Genomic DNA, 17,008 nt, shown 5'->3' on the forward strand with positions numbered 1-17,008 from the left:
TGGCAGGTGGTTTCGGTCTGTTCGGGGTGTGGTTCCGGCATCTCAGGCACATGGTTCCGGCACGTCTGATAGGTGGTTGCGGCCGGCCCGACAGGTGTTTCCACGGTGTCCGCCAAGTGGTTCTGGCATAGCTGGCAGGTGATGTTGGTGTGACCGGCAGGTTGTTCCAGCCAGCCCGGCAGGTGATTCCGAAGACTTCACCAAATGGTTGTGGCATAGCCGGCAGGTGATTTTGGCGTGTCCAGCAGGAGGTTTTGGCGAGTCGAGCAGGTGGTTCCGGCGTGCTCGGCAGGTGCTTCCGGGGTCATTGGCACGTGGTTCTGGCATATCTGAGAGGTGGTTCCGGCATGCCCGGCAGGTGATTCCGGAGTGTTCGCCAAGTGTTTCCGGCGTAGCCGGCAGGTGATTTTGCATGTCCAGCGGTCGTTCCGGCGGGTCGAGCCGGTGGTTCCGGCGTGTCCGGCAGGTGGTTCCGGTCTGTCCGGCAGGTGGTTCTGTGGTGTCCGGCACGAGGTTCAGTCTGAGAGGCTGTGCCGGCATGCCCCTCACGTGATTCCGGCTTGTCCCCGAAGTGGTGCTGGTGTAGCGGGCACGTGATTTTGGCGTGTCCGGCAGGTGGTTCAGGCGAGTTGAGCAGGTGGTTGCGACGTGCTCGGCAGGTGCTTCCGGCGTCTCCGGCACGTGTTTCTGGCACATCTGACTGGTGGTTCCGGCATGCCCAAAAGTTGATTCCGGTCTGTCCGGTAGGAGGTTCCGGCGTGCACGGCACGTGGTTCTGGTACATGTCAGAGGTGGTTGCGTATGCCCAACAGGTGATTCCGGACTGTCCACCACGTGCTTCTGGCACGTCTGAGAGGTGGTTCCAACATGCCCGGCAGGTCATTTCGGAGAGTCGTCCAAGTGGTTCTGGCGTAGCCCGCAGGTGATTTTGGCGTGTCCGGCAGGTGGTTCCGCCGTGCTCACCAGGTGGTTCAGGCATGGCCGTCACGTGGTTCCAGTCTGTCCAGGACGTGTTTCCAGCTTCTCCGGCAGGTGGTTCTGGTACGTCTGAGAGGTGGTTCCGCCATGGCTGGCAGGTGATCCCGGACTGTCCCCCAGGTGGTTCTGGCATAGCCAGCAGTTGATATTGGCCTGTCCGGCAGGTGGTTCCAGCGAGTCGAACAGGTGGCTCCGGCGTTCTTGGCAGGTGGTTCCGGTCTGTCCGGCAGGTGTTTCCGGCGTCTCCGGCACGTGCTTCCGGCACGTCTGAGAGGTGGTTCCGGCATGCGCGGCAGGTGATTCCGTAGTGTCCGCCAGGTGGTTCTGGCATACCCGGCAGGTGATTTTGGCGTGTCCGGCAGGTGTTTCTGGCGAGTCGAGCAGGTGGCTCCGGCATGCTCGGCAGGTGCTTCCGGCGTCTCCGGCACTTGGTTCTGGTGTGTCTGAGAGCTGGTTCCGGCATGTCCGGCAGATGATTCCGGAGTGTCCGCCAAGTGGTTCTGGCATACCCAGCAGGTGATTTTGGCGTGTCAGGGAGGTGGTACCGGTGAGTCGAGCAGGTGGTTCCGGCGTGCTCAGCAGGTGGTTCAGGCGGTTCTGGCAGGTGGTATCCGTCTGTTCGGGGTGTGGTTCCAGCATCTCATGAACACGTTTCTGGCACGTCTGAGATGTGGTTCCAGCCGGCCCGACAGGTGTTTCCGCAGTGTCCGCCAAGCGGTTCTGGCGTAGTTGGCAGGTGATTTTGGCATGACTGGCAGGTGGTTCCAGCAAGCCTGGCAGGTGATTCCAAAGTGTTCACCAACTGGTTGTGGCGTAGCCGGCAGGTGATTTTTGCGTGATCGGCAGGTGGTTCTGGCGAGTCGAGCAGGTGGTTCCAGCGTGCTCGGCTGGTGCTTCCGGGGTCATTGGCACGGGGTTCTGGCATGTCTGAGAAGTGGTTCCTGCATGCCCGGCAAGTGATTCTGGAGTGCTCGCCAAGTGGTTCTGGCATAGTCGGCAGGTGATTTTGGCATGTCCGGCAGGTGGTTCAGGCGAGTTGAGCAGGTGGTTCCAACGTGCTTGGCAGGTGCTTCCGGCGTCTCCGGCACGTGTTTCTGGCACATCTGACAGGTGGTTCCGGCATGCACGAAAGGTGATTCCGGTCTGTCCTGTAGGTGGTTCCAGCCTGCACGGCATGTGGTTCTGGTACGTCTCAGAGGTGGTTGCGCATGCCCAACAGGTGATTCCGGACTGTCCGCCACATGGTTCTGGCACGTCTGAGAGGTGGTTCCGGCATGCCCGGCAGGTCATCCCAGAGAGTCCTCCAAGTGGTTCTGGCATAACACGCAGGTGATTTTGGCGTGTCTGGCAGGTTGTTCAGTTGTGCTTGGCAGGTGGTTCAGGCTTGGCCGGCAGGTGGTTCCAGACTGTCCAGGACGTGTTTCCAGCTTCTCCGGCAGGTGGTTCTGGTACGTCTGAGAGGTGGTTCCGCCATGGCGGGCAGGTGATTCCGGACCGTCCCCCAGGTGGTTCTGGCATAGCCAGCAGTTGATATTGGCCTGTCCGGCAGGTGGTTCCAGCGAGTCGAACAGGTGGCTCCGGCGTGCTCGGCAGGTGGTTCCGGTCTGTCCGGTAGGTGATTCCGGCGTGTCCGGCACGTGCTTCCGGCACGTCTGAGAGGTGCTTCCGGCATGTGCGACAGGTGGTTTCGGAGTGTCCGCCAGGTGGTTCTGGCGTACCCGGCAGGTGATTTTGGCGTGTCCGGCAGGTGTTTCTGGCGAGTCGAGCAGGTGGCTCCGGCATGCTCGGCAGGTGCTTCCGGCGTCTCCGGCACGTGGTTCTGGTGTGTCTGAGAGCTGGCTCCGGCAAGTCCGGCAGATGATTCCGGAGTGTCCGCCAAGTGGTTCTGGCATACCCGGCTGGTGATTTGGGCATGTCAGGTAGGTGGTTCCGGCGAGTGTAGCAGGTGGCTCCGGCGTGCTCGGCACGTTGTTCAGACGGGTTTGGCAGGTGTTTTCCGTCTGTTCGGGGTGTGGTTCCAGCATCTCATGCACATGGTTCTGGCACGTCTGAGATGTGGTTCCGGCCGGCCCGACAGGTGTTTCCACAGTGTCCGCCAAGTGGTACTGGCGTAGTTGGCAGGTGATTTTGGCATGACCGGCAGGTGGTTCCAGCAAGCCCGGCAGGTGATTCCGAAGTGTTCCCCAACTGGTTGTGGCGTAGCCGGCAGGTGATTTTTGCGTGTCCGGCAGGTGGTTCTGGCGAGTCGAGCATGTGGTTCCGGCGTGTTCGGCAGGTGCTTCCGGGGTCATTGGCACGTGGTTCTGGCATATCTGAGAGGTGGTTCCGGCATGCCCGGCAGGTGATTCCGGAGTGTTCGCCAAGTGTTTCCGGCTTAGCCGGCAGGTGATTTGGCATGTCCAGCGGTCGTTCCGGCGGGTCGAGCCGGTGGTTCCGGCGTGTCCGGCTGGTGGTTCCGGTCTGTCCGGCAGGTGGTTCTGTGGTGTCCGGCACGAGGTTCAGTCTGAGAGGCTGTGCCGGCATGCCCCTCACGTGATTCCGGCTTGTCCCCGAAGTGGTGCTGGTGTAGCGGGCAGGTGATTTTGGCGTGTCCGGCAGGTGGTTCAGGCGAGTTGAGCAGGTGGTTGCGACGTGCTCGGCATGTGCTTCCGGCGTCTCCGGCACGTGTTTCTGGCACATCTGACTGGTGGTTCCGGCATGCCCAAAAGTTGATTCCGGTCTGTCCGGTAGGTGGTTCCGGCGTGCACGGCACGTGGCTCTGGTACTTGTCAGAGGTGGTTGCGTATGCCCAACAGGTGATTCCGGACTTTCCGCCACGTGCTTCTGGCACGTCTGAGAGGTGGTTCCAACATGCCCGGCAGGTCATTTCGGAGAGTCGTCCAAGTGGTTCTGGCGTAGCCCGCAGGTGATTTTGGCGTGTCCGGCAGGTGGTTCCGCCGTGCTCGGCAGGTGGTTCAGGCATGGCCGTTACGTGGTTCCAGTCTGTCCAGGACGTGTTTCCAGCTTCTCCGGCAGGTGGTTCTGGTACGCCTGATAGGTGGTTCCGCCATGGCTGGCACGTGATTCCGGACTGTCCCCCAGGTGGTTCTGGCATAGCCAGCAGTTGATATTGGCCTGTCCGGCAGGTGGTTCCAGCGAGTCGAACAGGTGGCTCCGGCGTTCTTGGCAGGTGGTTCTGGTCTGTCCGGCAGGTGTTTGCGGCGTGTCTGGCACGTGCTTCCGGCGTGCGCGGCAGCTGATTCCGTACTGTCCGCCAGGTGGTTCTGGCATACCCGGCAGGTGATTTTGGAGTGTCCGGCAGGTGTTTCTGGCGAGTCGAGCAGGTGGCTCCGGCATGCTCGGCAGGAGCTTCCGGCGTCTCCGGCACTTGGTTCTGGTGTGTCTGAGAGCTGGTTCCGGCATGTCCGGCAGATGATTCCGGAGTGTCCGCCAAGTGGTTCTGCCATACCCAGCAGGTGATTTTGGCGTGTCAGGGAGGTGGTACCGGTGAATCGAGCAGGTGGTTCCGGCGTGCTCGGCAGGTGGTTCAGGCTGTTCTGGCAGGTGGTATCCGTCTGTTCGGGGTGTGGTTCCAGCATCTCATGAACACGTTTCTGGCACGTCTGAGATGCGGTTCCAACCGGCCCGACAGGTGTTTCCGCAGCGTCCGCCAAGCGGTTCTGGCGTAGTTGGCAGGTGATTTTGGCATGACCGGCATGTGGTTCCAGCAAGCCCGGCAGGTGATTCCAAAGTGTTCACCAACTGGTTGTGGCGTAGCCGGCAGGTGATTTTTGCGTGATCGGCAGGTGGTTCTGGCCAGTCGAGCAGGTGGTTCCGGCGTGCTCGGCTGGTGCTTCCGGGGTCATTGGCGCGTGGTCCTGGCATGTCTGAGAGGTGGTTCCTGCATGCCCGGCAAGTGATTCCGGAGTGTTCGCCAAGTGGTTCTGGCATAGTCGGCAGGTGATTTTGGCATGTCCGGCAGGTGGTTCAGGCGAGTTGAGCAGGTGGTTCCAACGTGCTTGGCAGGTGCTTCCGGCGTCTCCGGCACGTGTTTCTGGCACATCTGACAGGTGGTTCCGGCATGCCCGAAAGGTGATTCCGGTCTGTCCGGTAGGTGGTTCCAGCCTGCACGGCATGTGGTTCTGGTACGTCTCAGAGGTGGTTGCGCATGCCCAACAGGTGATTCCGGACTGTCCGCCACATGGTTCTGGCACGTCTGAGAGGTGTTTCCGGCATGCCCGGCAGGTCATCCCAGAGAGTCCTCCAAGTGGTTCTGGCATAACACGCAGGTGATTTTGGCGTGTCTGGCAGGTTGTTCCGTTGTGCTTGGCAGGTGGTTCAGGCTTGGCCGGCAGGTGGTTCCAGACTCTCCAGGACGTGTTTCCAGGTTCTCCGGCAGGTGGTTCTGGTACGTCTGAGAGGTGGTTCCGCCAGGGCTGGCAGGTGATTCCGGACCGTCCCCCAGGTGGTTCTGGCATAGCCAGCAGTTGATATTGGCCTGTCCGGCAGGTGGTTCCAGCGAGTCGAACAGGTGGCTCCGGCGTGCTCGGCAGGTGGTTCCGGTCTCTCCGGTAGGTGATTCCGGCGTGTCCGGCATGTGCTTCCGGCACGTCTGAGAGGTGGTTCCGGCATGCGCGACAGGTGATTTCGGAGTGTCCGCCAGGTGGTTGTGGCGTACCCGGCAGGTGATTTTGGCGTGTCCGGCAGGTGTTTCTGGCGAGTCGAGCAGGTGGCTCCGGCATGCTCGGCAGGTGCTTCCGGCGTCTCCGGCACGTGGTTCTGGTGTGTCTGAGAGCTGGTTCCGGCATGTCCGGCAGATGATTCCGGAGTGTCCGCCAAGTGCTTCTGGCATACCCGGCTGGTGATTTGAGCATGTCAGGTAAGTGGTTCCGGCGAGTCGAGCAGGTGGTTCCGGCGTGCTCGGCAGGTGCTTCCGGGGTCATTGGCACGTGGTTCTGGCATATCTGAGATGTGGTTCCGGCATGCCCGGCAGGTGATTCCGGAGTGTTCGCCAAGTGATTCTGGCGTAGCCGGCAGGTGATTTTGCATGTCCAGCGGTCGTTCCGGCGGGTCGAGCCGGTGGTTCCGGCGTGTCCGGCAGGTGGTTCCGGTCTGTGCGGCAGGTGGTTCTGTGGTGTCCGGCACGAGGTTCAGTCTGAGAGGCTGTGCCGGCATGCCCCTCACGTGATTCCGGCTTGTCCCCGAAGTGGTGCTGGTGTAGCGGGCAGGTGATTTTGGCGTGTCCGGCAGGTGGTTCAGGCGAGTTGAGCACGTGGTTGCGACGTGCTCGGCAGGTTCTTCCGGCATCTCCAACACGTGTTTCTGGCACATCTGACTGGTGGTTCCGGCATGCCCAAAGGTTGATTCCGGTCTGTCCGGTAGGTGGCTCCGACGTGCACGGCACGTGGTTCAGGTACGTGTCAGAGGTGGTTGCGTATGCCCAACAGGTTATTCCGGACTGTCCGCCACATGGTTCTGGCACGTCTGAGATGTGGTTCCAGCCGGCCCGACAGGTGTTTCCGCAGTGTCCGCCAAGCGGTTCTGGCGTAGTTGGCAGGTGATTTTGGCATGACTGGCAGGTGGTTCCAGCAAGCCTGGCAGGTGATTCCAAAGTGTTCACCAACTGGTTGTGGCGTAGCCGGCAGGTGATTTTTGCGTGATCGGCAGGTGGTTCCAGCGAGTCGAACAGGTGGCTCCGGCGTTCTTGGCAGGTGGTTCCGGTCTGTCCGGTATGTGTTTCCGGCATGTCTGGCACGTGCTTCCGGCACGTCTGAGAGGTGGTTCCGGCATGCGCGGCAGGTGATTCCGTAATGTCCGCCAGGTGGTCCTGGCATACCCACCACGTGATTTTGGCGTGTCAGGGAGGTGGTACCGGTGAGTCGAGCAGGTGGTTCCGGCGTGCTCAGCAGCTGGTTCAGGCGGTTCTGGCAGGTGGTATCCGTCTGTTCGGGGTGTGGTTCCAGCATCTCATGAACACGTTTCTGGCACGTCTGAGATGTGGTTCCAGCCGGCCCGACAGGTGTTTCCGCAGTGTCCGCCAAGCGGTTCTGGCGTAGTTGGCAGGTGATTTTGGCATGACTGGCAGGTGGTTCCAGCAAGCCTGGCAGGTGATTCCAAAGTGTTCACCAACTGGTTGTGGCGTAGCCGGCAGGTGATTTTTGCGTGATCGGCAGGTGGTTCTGGCGAGTCGAGCAGGTTGTTCCGGCATGCTCCGCTGGTGCTTCCGGGGTCATTGGCACGGGGTTCTGGCATGTCTGAGAGGTGGTTCCTGCATGCCCGGCAAGTGATTCCGGAGTGTTCGCCAAGTGGTTCTGGCATAGTCGGCAGGTGATTTTGGCATGTCCGGCAGGTGGTTCAGGCGAGTTGAGCAGGTGGTTCCAACGTGCTTGGCAGGTGCTTCCGGCGTCTCCGGCACGTGTTTCTGGCACATCTGACTGGTGGTTCCGGCATGCCCAAAAGTTGATTCCGGTCTGTCCGGTAGGTGGTTCCGGCGTGCACGGCACGTGGTTCTGGTACGTCTCAGAGGTGGTTGCGTATGCCGAACAGGTGATTCCGGACTTTCCGCCATGTGCTTCTGGCACGTCTGAGATGTGGTTCCAACATTCCCGGCAGGTCATTTCGGAGAGTCGTCCAAGTGGTTCTGGCGTAGCCCGCAGGTGATTTTGGCGTGTCCGACAGGTGGTTCTGGCGAGTCGAGCAGGTGGCTCCGGCATGCTCGGCAGGTGCTTCCGGCGTCTCCGGCACTTGGTTCTGGTGTGTCTGAGACCTGGTTCCGGCATGTCCGGCAGATGATTCCGGAGTGTCCGCCAAGTGGTTCTGGCATACCCAGCAGGTGATTTTGGCGTGTCAGGGAGGTGGTACCGGTGAGTCGAGCAGGTGGTTCCGGCGTGCTCAGCAGGTGGTTCAGGCGGTTCTGGCAGGTGGTATCCGTCTGTTCGGGGTGTGGTTCCAGCATCTCATGAACACGTTTCTGGCACGTCTGAGATGTGGTTCCAGCCGGCCCGACAGGTGTTTCCGCAGTGTCCGCCAAGCGGTTGTGGCGTAGTTGGCAGGTGATTTTGGCATGACTGGCAGGTGGTTCCAGCAAGCCTGGCAGGTGATTCCAAAGTGTTCCCCAACTGGTTGTGGCGTAGCCGGCAGGTGATTTTTGCGTGATCGGCAGGTGGTTCTGGCGAGTCGAGCAGGTGGTTCCGGCGTGCTCGGCAGGTGCTTCCGGGGTCATTGGCACGTGGTTCTGTCATATCTGAGAGGTGGTTCCGGCATACCCGGCAGGTGATTCCGGAGTGTTCGCCAAGTGTTTCCGGTGTAGCCGGCAGGAGATTTGGCATGTCCAGCGGTCGTTCCGGCGGGTCGAGCCGGTGGTTCCGGCGTGTCCCGCAGGTGGTTCCGGTCTGTCCGGCAGGTGGTTCTGTGGTGTCCGGCACGAGGTTCAGTCTGAGAGGCTGTGCCGGCATGCCCCTCACGTGATTCCGGCTTGTCCCCGAAGTGGTGCTGGTGTAGCGGGCAGGTGATTTTGGCGTGTCCGGCAGGTGGTTCAGGCGAGTTGAGCAGGTGGTTGCGACGTGCTCGGCAGGTGCTTCCGGCGTCTCCGGCACGTGTTTCTGGCACATCTGACTGGTGGTTCCGGCATGCCCAAAAGTTGATTCCGGTCTGTCCGGTAGATGGTTCCGGCGTGCACGGCACGTGGTTCTATACGTCTCAGAGGTGGTTGCGTATGCCCAACAGGTGATTCCGGACTGTCCGCCACGTGCTTCTGGCACGTCGGAGAGGTGGTTCCAACATGCCCGGCAGGTCATTTCGGAGAGTCGTCCAAGTGGTTCTGGCATAGCCAGCAGGTGATTTTGGCGTGTCCGGCAGGTGGTTCCGCCGTGCTCGGCAGGTGGTTCAGGCATGGCCGTCACGTGGTTCCCGTCTGTCCAGGACGTGTTTCCAGCTTCTCCGGCAGGTGGTTCTGGTACGTCTGAGAGGTGGTTCCGCCATGGCTGGCAGGTGATCCCGGACTGTCCCCCAGGTGGTTCTGGCATAGCCAGACGTTGATATTGGCCTGTCCGGCAGGTGGTTCCAGCGAGTCGAACAGGTGGCTCCGGCGTTCTTGGCAGGTGGTTCCGGTCTGTCCGGTAGGTGTTTCCGGCGTGTTCGGCACGTGCTTCTGGCACGTCTGAGAGGTGGTTCCGGCATGCGCGGCAGGTGATTCCGTAGTGTCCGCCAGGTGGTTCTGGCGTACCCGGCAGGTGATTTTGGAGTGTCCGGCAGGTGTTACTGGCGAGTCGAGCAGGTGGCTCCGGCATGCTCGGCAGGTGCTTCCGTCGTCTCCGGCACTTGGTTCTGGTGTGTCTGAGAGCTGGTTCCGGCATGTCCGGCAGATGATTCCGGAGTGTCCGCCAAGTGGTTCTGGCATACCCAGCAGGTGATTTTGGCGTGTCAGGGAGGTGGTACCGGTGAGTCGAGCAGGTGGTTCCGGCATGCTCAGCAGGTGGTTCAGGCGGTTCTGGCAGGTGGTATCCGTCTGTTCGGGGTGTGGTTCCAGCATCTCATGAACACGTTTCTGGCACGTCTGAGATGTGGTTCCAGCCGGCACGACAGGTGTTTCCGCAGTGTCCGCAAAGCGGTTCTGGCGTAGTTGGCAGGTGATTTTTGCGTGATCGGCAGATGGTTCTGGCGAGTCGAGCAGGTGATTCCGGCGTGCTCGGCTGGTGCTTCCGGGGTCATTGGCACGGGGTTCTGGCATGTCTGAGAGGTGGTTCCGGCATGCCCGGCAAGTGATTCCGGAGTGTTCGCCAAGTGGTTCTGGCATAGTCGGCAGGTGATTTTGGCATGTCCGGCAGGTGGTTCAGGCGAGTTGAGCAGGTGGTTCCAACGTGCTTGGCAGGTGCTTCCGGCATCTCCGGCACGTGTCTCTGGCACATCTGACAGGTGGTTCCGGCATGCCCGAAAGGTGATTCCGGTCTGTCCGGTAGGTGGTTCCAGCCTGCACGGCATGTGGTTCTGGTAGGTCTCAGAGGTGGTTGCGCATGCCCAACAGGTGATTCCCGACTGTCCGCCACATGGTTCTGGCACGTCTGAGAGGTGTTTCCGGCATGCCCGGCAGGTCATCCCAGAGAGTCCTCCAAGTGGTTCTGGCATAACACGCAGGTGATTTTGGCGTGTCTGGCAGGTTGTTCCGTTGTGCTTGGCAGGTGATTCAGGCTTGGCCGGCAGGTGGTTCCAGACTGTCCAGGACGTGTTTCCAGCTTGTCCGGCTGGTGGTTCTGGTACGTCTGAGAGGTGGTTCCGCCATGTCTGGCAGGTGATTCCGGACCGTCCCCCAGGTGGTTCTGGCATAGCCAGCAGTTGATATTGGCCTGTCCGGCAGGTGGTTCCAGCGAGTCGAACAGGTGGCTCCGGCGTGCTTGGCAGGTGGTTCCGGTCTGTCCGGTAGGTGATTCCGGCGTGTCCGGCACGTGCTTCCGGCACGTCTGAGAGGTGGTTCCGGCATGCGCGACAGGTGGTTTCGGAGTGTCCGCCAGGTGGTTCTGGCGTACCCGGCAGGTGATTTTGGCGTGTCCGGCAGGTGTTTCTGGCGAGTCGAGCAGGTGGCTCCGGCATGCACGGCAGGTGCTTCCCGCGTCTCCGGCACGTGGTTCTGGTGTGTCTGAGACCTGGTTCCGGAATGTCCTGCAGATGATTCCGGAGTTTCCGCCAAGTGGTTCTGGCATACCCGGCTGGTGATTTGGGCATGTCAGGTTGGTGGTTCCGGCGAGTCGAACAGGTGGCTCCGGCTTGCTGGGCACGTTGTTCAGACGGGTCTGGCAGGTGTTTTCCGTCTGTTCGGGGTGTGGTTCCAGCATCTCATGCACATGGTTCTGGCACGTCTGAGATGTGGTTCCGGCCGGCCCGACAGGTGTTTCCACAGTGTCCGCCAAGTGGTACTGGCGTAGCCGGCAGGTGATTTTGGCGTGTCCGGCAGGTGGTTCCGCCGTGCTCGGCAGGTGGTTCAGGCATGGCCGTCACGTGGTTCCAGTCTGTCCAGGACGTGTTTCCAGCTTCTCCGGCAGGTGGTTCTGGTACGTCTGAGAGGTGGTTCCGCCATGGCTGGCAGGTGATCCCGGACTGTCCCCCAGGTGGTTCTGGCATAGCCAGACGTTGATATTGGCCTGTCCGGCAGGTGGTTCCAGAGAGTCGAACAGGTGGCTCCGGGGTTCTTGGCAGGTGGTTCCGGTCTGTCCGGTAGGTGTTTCCGGCGTGTCCGGCACGTGCTTCCGGCACGTCTGAGAGGTGGTTCCGGCATGCGCGGCAGCTGATTCCGTAGTGTCCGCCAGGTGGTTCTGGCGTACCCGGCAGGTGATTTTGGCGTGTCCGGCAAGTGTTTCTGGCGAAACGAGTAGGCGGCTCCGGCATGCTCGGCAGGTGCTTCCGGCGTCTCCGGCACTTGGTTCTGGTGTGTCTGAGAGCTGGTTCCGGCATGTCCGGCAGATGATTCCGGAGTGTCCGCCAAGTGGTTCTGGCATACCCAGCAGGTGATTTTGGCGTGTCATGGAGGTGGTACCGGTGAGTCGAGCAGGTGGTTCGGGCCTGCTCAGCAGGTGGTTCAGGCGGTTCTGGCAGGTGGTATCCGTCTGTTCGGGGTGTGGTTCCAGCATCTCATGAACACGTTTCTGGCACGTCTGATATGTGGTTCCAGCCGACCCGACAGGTGTTTCCGCAGTGTCCGCCAAGCGGTTCTGGCATAGTTGGCAGGTGATTTTGGCATGACTGGCAGGTGGTTCCAGCAAGCCTGGCAGGTGATTCCAAAGTGTTCACCAACTGGTTGTGGCGTAGCTGGCAGGTGATTTTTGCGTGATCGGCAGGTGGTTCTGGCGAGTCGAGCAGATGGTTCCGACGTGCTCGGCTGGTGCTTCCAGGGTCATTGGCACGGGGTTCTGGCATGTCTGAGAGGTGGTTCCTGCATGCCCGGCAAGTGATTCCGGAGTGTTCGCCAAGTGGTTCTGGCATAGTCGGCAGGTGATTTTGGCATATCCGGCAGCTGGTTCAGGCGAGTTGAGCAGGTGGTTCCAATGTGCTCGGCAGGTGCTTCCGGCGTCTCCGGCACGTGTTTCTGGCACATCTGACAGGTGGTTCCGGCATGCCCGAAAGGTGATTCCGGTCTGTCCGGTAGGTGGTTCCAGCCTGCACGGCATGTGGTTCTGGTACGTCTCAGAGGTGGTTGCGCATGCCCAACAGGTGATTCCGGACTGTCCGCCAGGTGCTTCTGGCACGTCTGTGAGGTGGTTCCGGCATGCCCGGCAGGTCATCCCAGAGAGTCCTCCAAGTGGTTCTGGCATAACACGCAGGTGATTTTGGCGTGTCTGGCAGGTTGTTCCGTTGTGCTTGGCAGGTGGTTCAGTCTTGGCCGGCAGGTGGTTCCAGACTGTCCAGGACGTGTTTCCAGCTTCTCCGGCAGGTGGTTCTGGTACGTCTGAGGGGTGGTTCCGCCATGGCTGGCAGGTGATTCTGGACCGTCCCCCAGGTGGTTCTGGCATAGCCAGCAGTTAATATTGGCCTGTCCGGCAGGTGGTTCCAGCGAGTCGAACAGGTGGCGCCGGCGTGCTCGGCAGGTGGTTCCGGTCTGTCCGGTAGGTGATTCCGGCGTGTCCGGCACATGCTTCCGGCACGTCTGAGAGGTGGTTCCGGCATGCGCGACAGGTGATTTCGGAGTGTCCGCCAGGTGGTTCTGGCGTACCCGGCAGGTGATTTTGGCGTGTCCGGCAGGTGTTTCTGGCGAGTCGAGCAGGTGGCTCCGGCATGCTCGGCAGGTGCTTCCGGCTTCTCCGGCACGCGGTTCTGGTGTGTCTGAGAGCTGGTTCCGGCGTGTCTGGCAGATGATTCCGGAGTGTCCGACAAGTTGTTCTGGCATACCCGGCTGGTGATTTGGGCATGTCAGGTAGGTGGTTCCGGCGAGTCGAGCAGGTGGCTCCGGCGTGTTCGGCAGGTTGTTCAGACGGGTCTGGCAGGTGTTTTCCGTCTGTTCGGGGTGTGGTTCCAGCATCTCATGCACATGGTTCTGGCACGTCTGAGATGTGGTTCCGGCCGGCCCGACAGGTGTTTCCACAGTGTCCGCCAAGTGGTACTGGCGTAGTTGGCAGGTGATTTTGGCATGACCGGCAGGTGGTTCCAGCAAGCCCGGCAGGTGGTTCCGAAGTGTTCCCCCACCGGTTGTGGCGTAGCCGGCAGGTGATTTGTGCGTGTCCGGCAGGTGGTTCTGGCGAGTCGAGCAGGTGGTTCCGTTGTGCTCGGCAGGTGCTTCCGGGGTCATTGGCACGTGGTTCTGGCATATCTGAGAGGTGGTTCCGGCATGCCCGGCAGGTGATTCCGGAGTGTTCGCCAAGTGTTTCCGTCATAGCCGTCAGGGGATTTTGATGTCCACCGGTCGTTCCGGCGGGTCGAGCCGGTGGTTCCGGCGTGTCCGGCATGTGGTTCCGGTCTGTCCGGCAGGTGGTTCTGTGGTGTCCGGCACGAGGTTCAGTCTGAGAGGCTGTGCCGGCATGCCCCTCACGTGATTCCGGCTTGTCCCCGAAGTGGTGCTGGTGTAGCGGGCACGTGATTTTGGCGTGTCCGGCAGGTGGTTCAGGCGAGTTGAGCAGGTGGTTCCGACGTGCTTGGCAGGTGCTTCCGTCGTCTTCGGCACGTGTTTCTGGCACATTTGACAGGTGGTTCCGGCATGCCCGAAAGGTGATTCCGGTGTTTCCGGTAGGTGGTTCCAGCCTGCACGGCACGTGGTTCTGGTACGTGTCAGAGGTGGTTGCGCATGCCCAACTGGTGATTCCGGACTGTCCGCCACGTGCTTCTGGCACGTCTGAGAGGTGGTTCCAACATGCCCGGCAGGTCATTTCGGAGAGTCGTCCAAGTGGTTCTGGCGTAGCCCGCAGGTGATTTTGGCGTGTCCGGCAGGTGGTTCCGCCGTGCTCGGCAGGTGGTTCAGGCATGGCCGTCACGTGGTTCCAGTCTGTCCAGGACGTGTTTCCAGCTTCTCCGGCAGGTGGTTCTGGTACGTCTGAGAGGTGGTTCCGCCATGGCTGGCAGGTGATCCCGGACTGCCCCCCAGGTGGTTCTGGCATAGCCAGCAGTTGATATTGGCCTGTCCGGCAGGTGGTTCCAGCGAGTCGAACAGGTGGCTCCGGCGTTCTTGGCAGGTGGTTCCGGTCTGTCCGGTAGGTGTTACCGGCGTGTCTGGCACGTGCTTACAGCATGTCTGAGAGGTGGTTCCGGCATGCGCGGCAGGTGATTCCGTAGTGTCCGCCAGGTGGTTCTGGCATACCCGGCAGGTGATTTTGGCGTGTCCGGCAGGTGTTTCTGGCGAGTCGAGCAGGTGGCTCCGGCATGCTCGGCAGGTGCTTCCGGCGTCTCCGGCACGTGGTTGTGGTGTGTCTGAGAGCTGGTTCCGGCATGTCCGGCAGATGATTCTGGAGTGTCCGCCAAGTGGTTCTGGCATACCCAGCAGGTGATTTTGGCGTGTCAGGGAGGTGGTACCGGTGAGTCGAGCAGGTGGTTCCGGCGTGCTCAGCAGGTGGTTCAGGCGGTTCTGGCAGGTGGTATCGGTCTGTTCGGGGTGTGGTTCCAGCATCTCATGAACACGTTTCTGGCACGTCTGAGATGTGGTTCCGGCCGGCCCGACAGGTGTTTCCACAGTGTCCGCCAAGTGGTACTGGCGTAGTTGGCAGGTGATTTTGGCATGACCGGCAGGTGGTTCCAGCAAGCCCGGCAGGTGATTCCAAAGTGTTCCCCAACTGGTTGTGGCGTAGCCGGCAGGTGATTTTTGCGTGTCCGGCAGGTGGTTCTGGCGAGTCGAGCAGGTGGTTCCGGTGTGCTCGGCAGGTGCTTCCGGGGTCATTGGCACGTGGTTCTGGCATATCTGAGAGGTGGTTACGGCATGCCCGGCAGGTGATTCCGGAGTGTTCGCCAAGTGTTTCCGGCGTAGCCGGCAGGTGATTTTGCATGTCCAGCGGTCGTTCCGGCGGGTCGAGCCGGTGGTTCCGGAGTGTCCGGCAGGTGGTTCCGGTCTGTCCGGCAGGTGGTTCTGTGGTGTCCGGCACGAGGTTCAGTCTGAGAGGCTGTGCCGGCATGCCCCTCACGTGATTCCTTCTTGTCCCCGAAATGGTGCTGGTGTAGCGGGCAGGTGATTTTGGCGTGTCCGGCAGGTGGTTCAGGCGAGTTGAGCGGGTGGTTGCGACGTGCTCGGCAGGTGCTTCCGGCGTCTCCGGCACGTGTTTCTGGCACATCTGACTGGTGGTTCCGGCATGCCCAAAAGTTGATTCCGGTCTGTCCGGTAGGTGGGCCCGGCGTGCACGGCACATGGTTCTGTTACGTCTCAGAGGTGGTTGCGTATGCCCAACAGGTGATTCCGGACTGTCTGCCACGTGCTTCTGTCACGTCTGAGAGGTGGTTCCAACATGCCCGGCAGGTCATTTCAGAGAGTCGTCCAAGTGGTTCTGGCGTAGCCCGCAGGTGATTTTGGAGTGTCCGGCAGGTGGTTCCGCCGTGCTCGGCAGGTGGTTCAGGCATGGCCGTCAGGTGGTTCCAGTCTGTCCAGGACGTGTTTCCACCTTCTCCGGCAGGTGGTTCTGGTACGTCTGAGAGGTGGTTCCGCCATGGCTGGCAGGTGATCCCGGACCGTCCTCCAGGTGGTTCTGGCATAGCCAGCAGTTGATATTGGCCTGTCCGGCAGGTGGTTCCAGCGAGTCGAACAGGTGGCTCCGGCGTTCTTGGCAGGTGGTTCCGGTCTGTCCGGTAGGTGTTTCCGGCGTGTCTGGCACGTGCTTCCGGCACGTCTGAGAGGTGGTTCCGGCATGCGCGGCAGGTGATTCCCTAGTGTCCACCAGGTGGTTCTGGCATACCCGGCAGGTGATTTTGGCATGTCCGGCAGGTGTTTCTGGCGAGTCGAGCAGGTGGCTCCGGCATGCTCGGCAGGTGCTTCTGGCGTCTCCGGCACTTGGTTCTGGTGTGTCTGAGAGCTGGTTCCGGCATGTCCGGCAGATGATTCCGGAGTGTCCGCCAATTGGTTCTGGCATACCCGGCAGGTGATTTTGGCGTGTCCGGCAGGTGTTTCTGGCGAGTCGAGCAGGTGGCTCCGGCATGCTCGGCAGGTGCTTCCGGCATCTCCGGCATGTGTTTCTGGCACATCTGACTGGTGGTTCCGGCATGCCCAAAAGTTGATTCCGGTCTGTCCGGTAGGTGGTTCCTGCGTGCACGGCATGTGGTTCTGGTACGTCTCAGAGGTGGTTGCGCATGCCTAACAGGTCATTCCGGACTCTCCGCCGCATGGTTCTGGCACGTCTGAGAGGTGGTTCCGGCATGCCCGGCAGGTCATCCCAGAGAGTCCTCCAAGTGGTTCTGGCATAACACGCAGGTGATTTTGGCGTGTCCGGAAGGTAGTTCCGTTGTGCTTGGCAGGTGGTTCAGGCTTGGCCGGCAGGTGGTTCCAGACTGTCCAGGACGTGTTTCTAGCTTCTCCGGCAGGTGGTTCTGGTACGTCTGAGAGGTGGTTCCGGCATGTCCGGCAGATGATTCCGGAGTGTCCGCCAAGTGGTTCTGGCATACCCGGCTGCCGATTTGGCCATGTCAGGTAGGTGGTTCCGGCGAGTCGAGCAGGTGGCTCCGGCGTGCTCGGCAGGTTGTTCAGACGGGTCTGGCAGGTGTTTTCCGTCTGTTCGGGGTGTGGTTCCAGCATCTCATGCACATGGTTCTGGCACGTCTGAGATGTGGTTCCGGCCGGCCCGACAGGTGTTTCCACAGTGTCCGCCAAGTGGTACTGGCGTAGTTGGCAGGTGATTTTGGCATGACCGGCAGGTGGTTCCAGCAAGCCCGGCAGGTGATTCCGAAGTGTTCCCCAACTGGTTGTGGCGTAGCCGGCAGGTGATTTTTGCGTGTCCGGCAGGTGGTTCTGGCGAGTCGAGCAGGTGGTTCCGGCGTGCTCGGCAGGTGCTTCCGGGGTCATTGGCACGTGGTTCTGGCATATCTGAGAGGTGGTTCCGGCATGCCCGGCAGGTGATTCCGGAGTGTTCGCCAAGTGTTTCCGGCGTAGCCGGCAGGTGATTTT

The sequence above is a fragment of the Equus caballus genome, chromosome 17, assembly GCF_041296265.1.
Source record: "Equus caballus isolate H_3958 breed thoroughbred chromosome 17, TB-T2T, whole genome shotgun sequence".
NCBI lineage: Eukaryota > Metazoa > Chordata > Mammalia > Perissodactyla > Equidae > Equus > Equus caballus.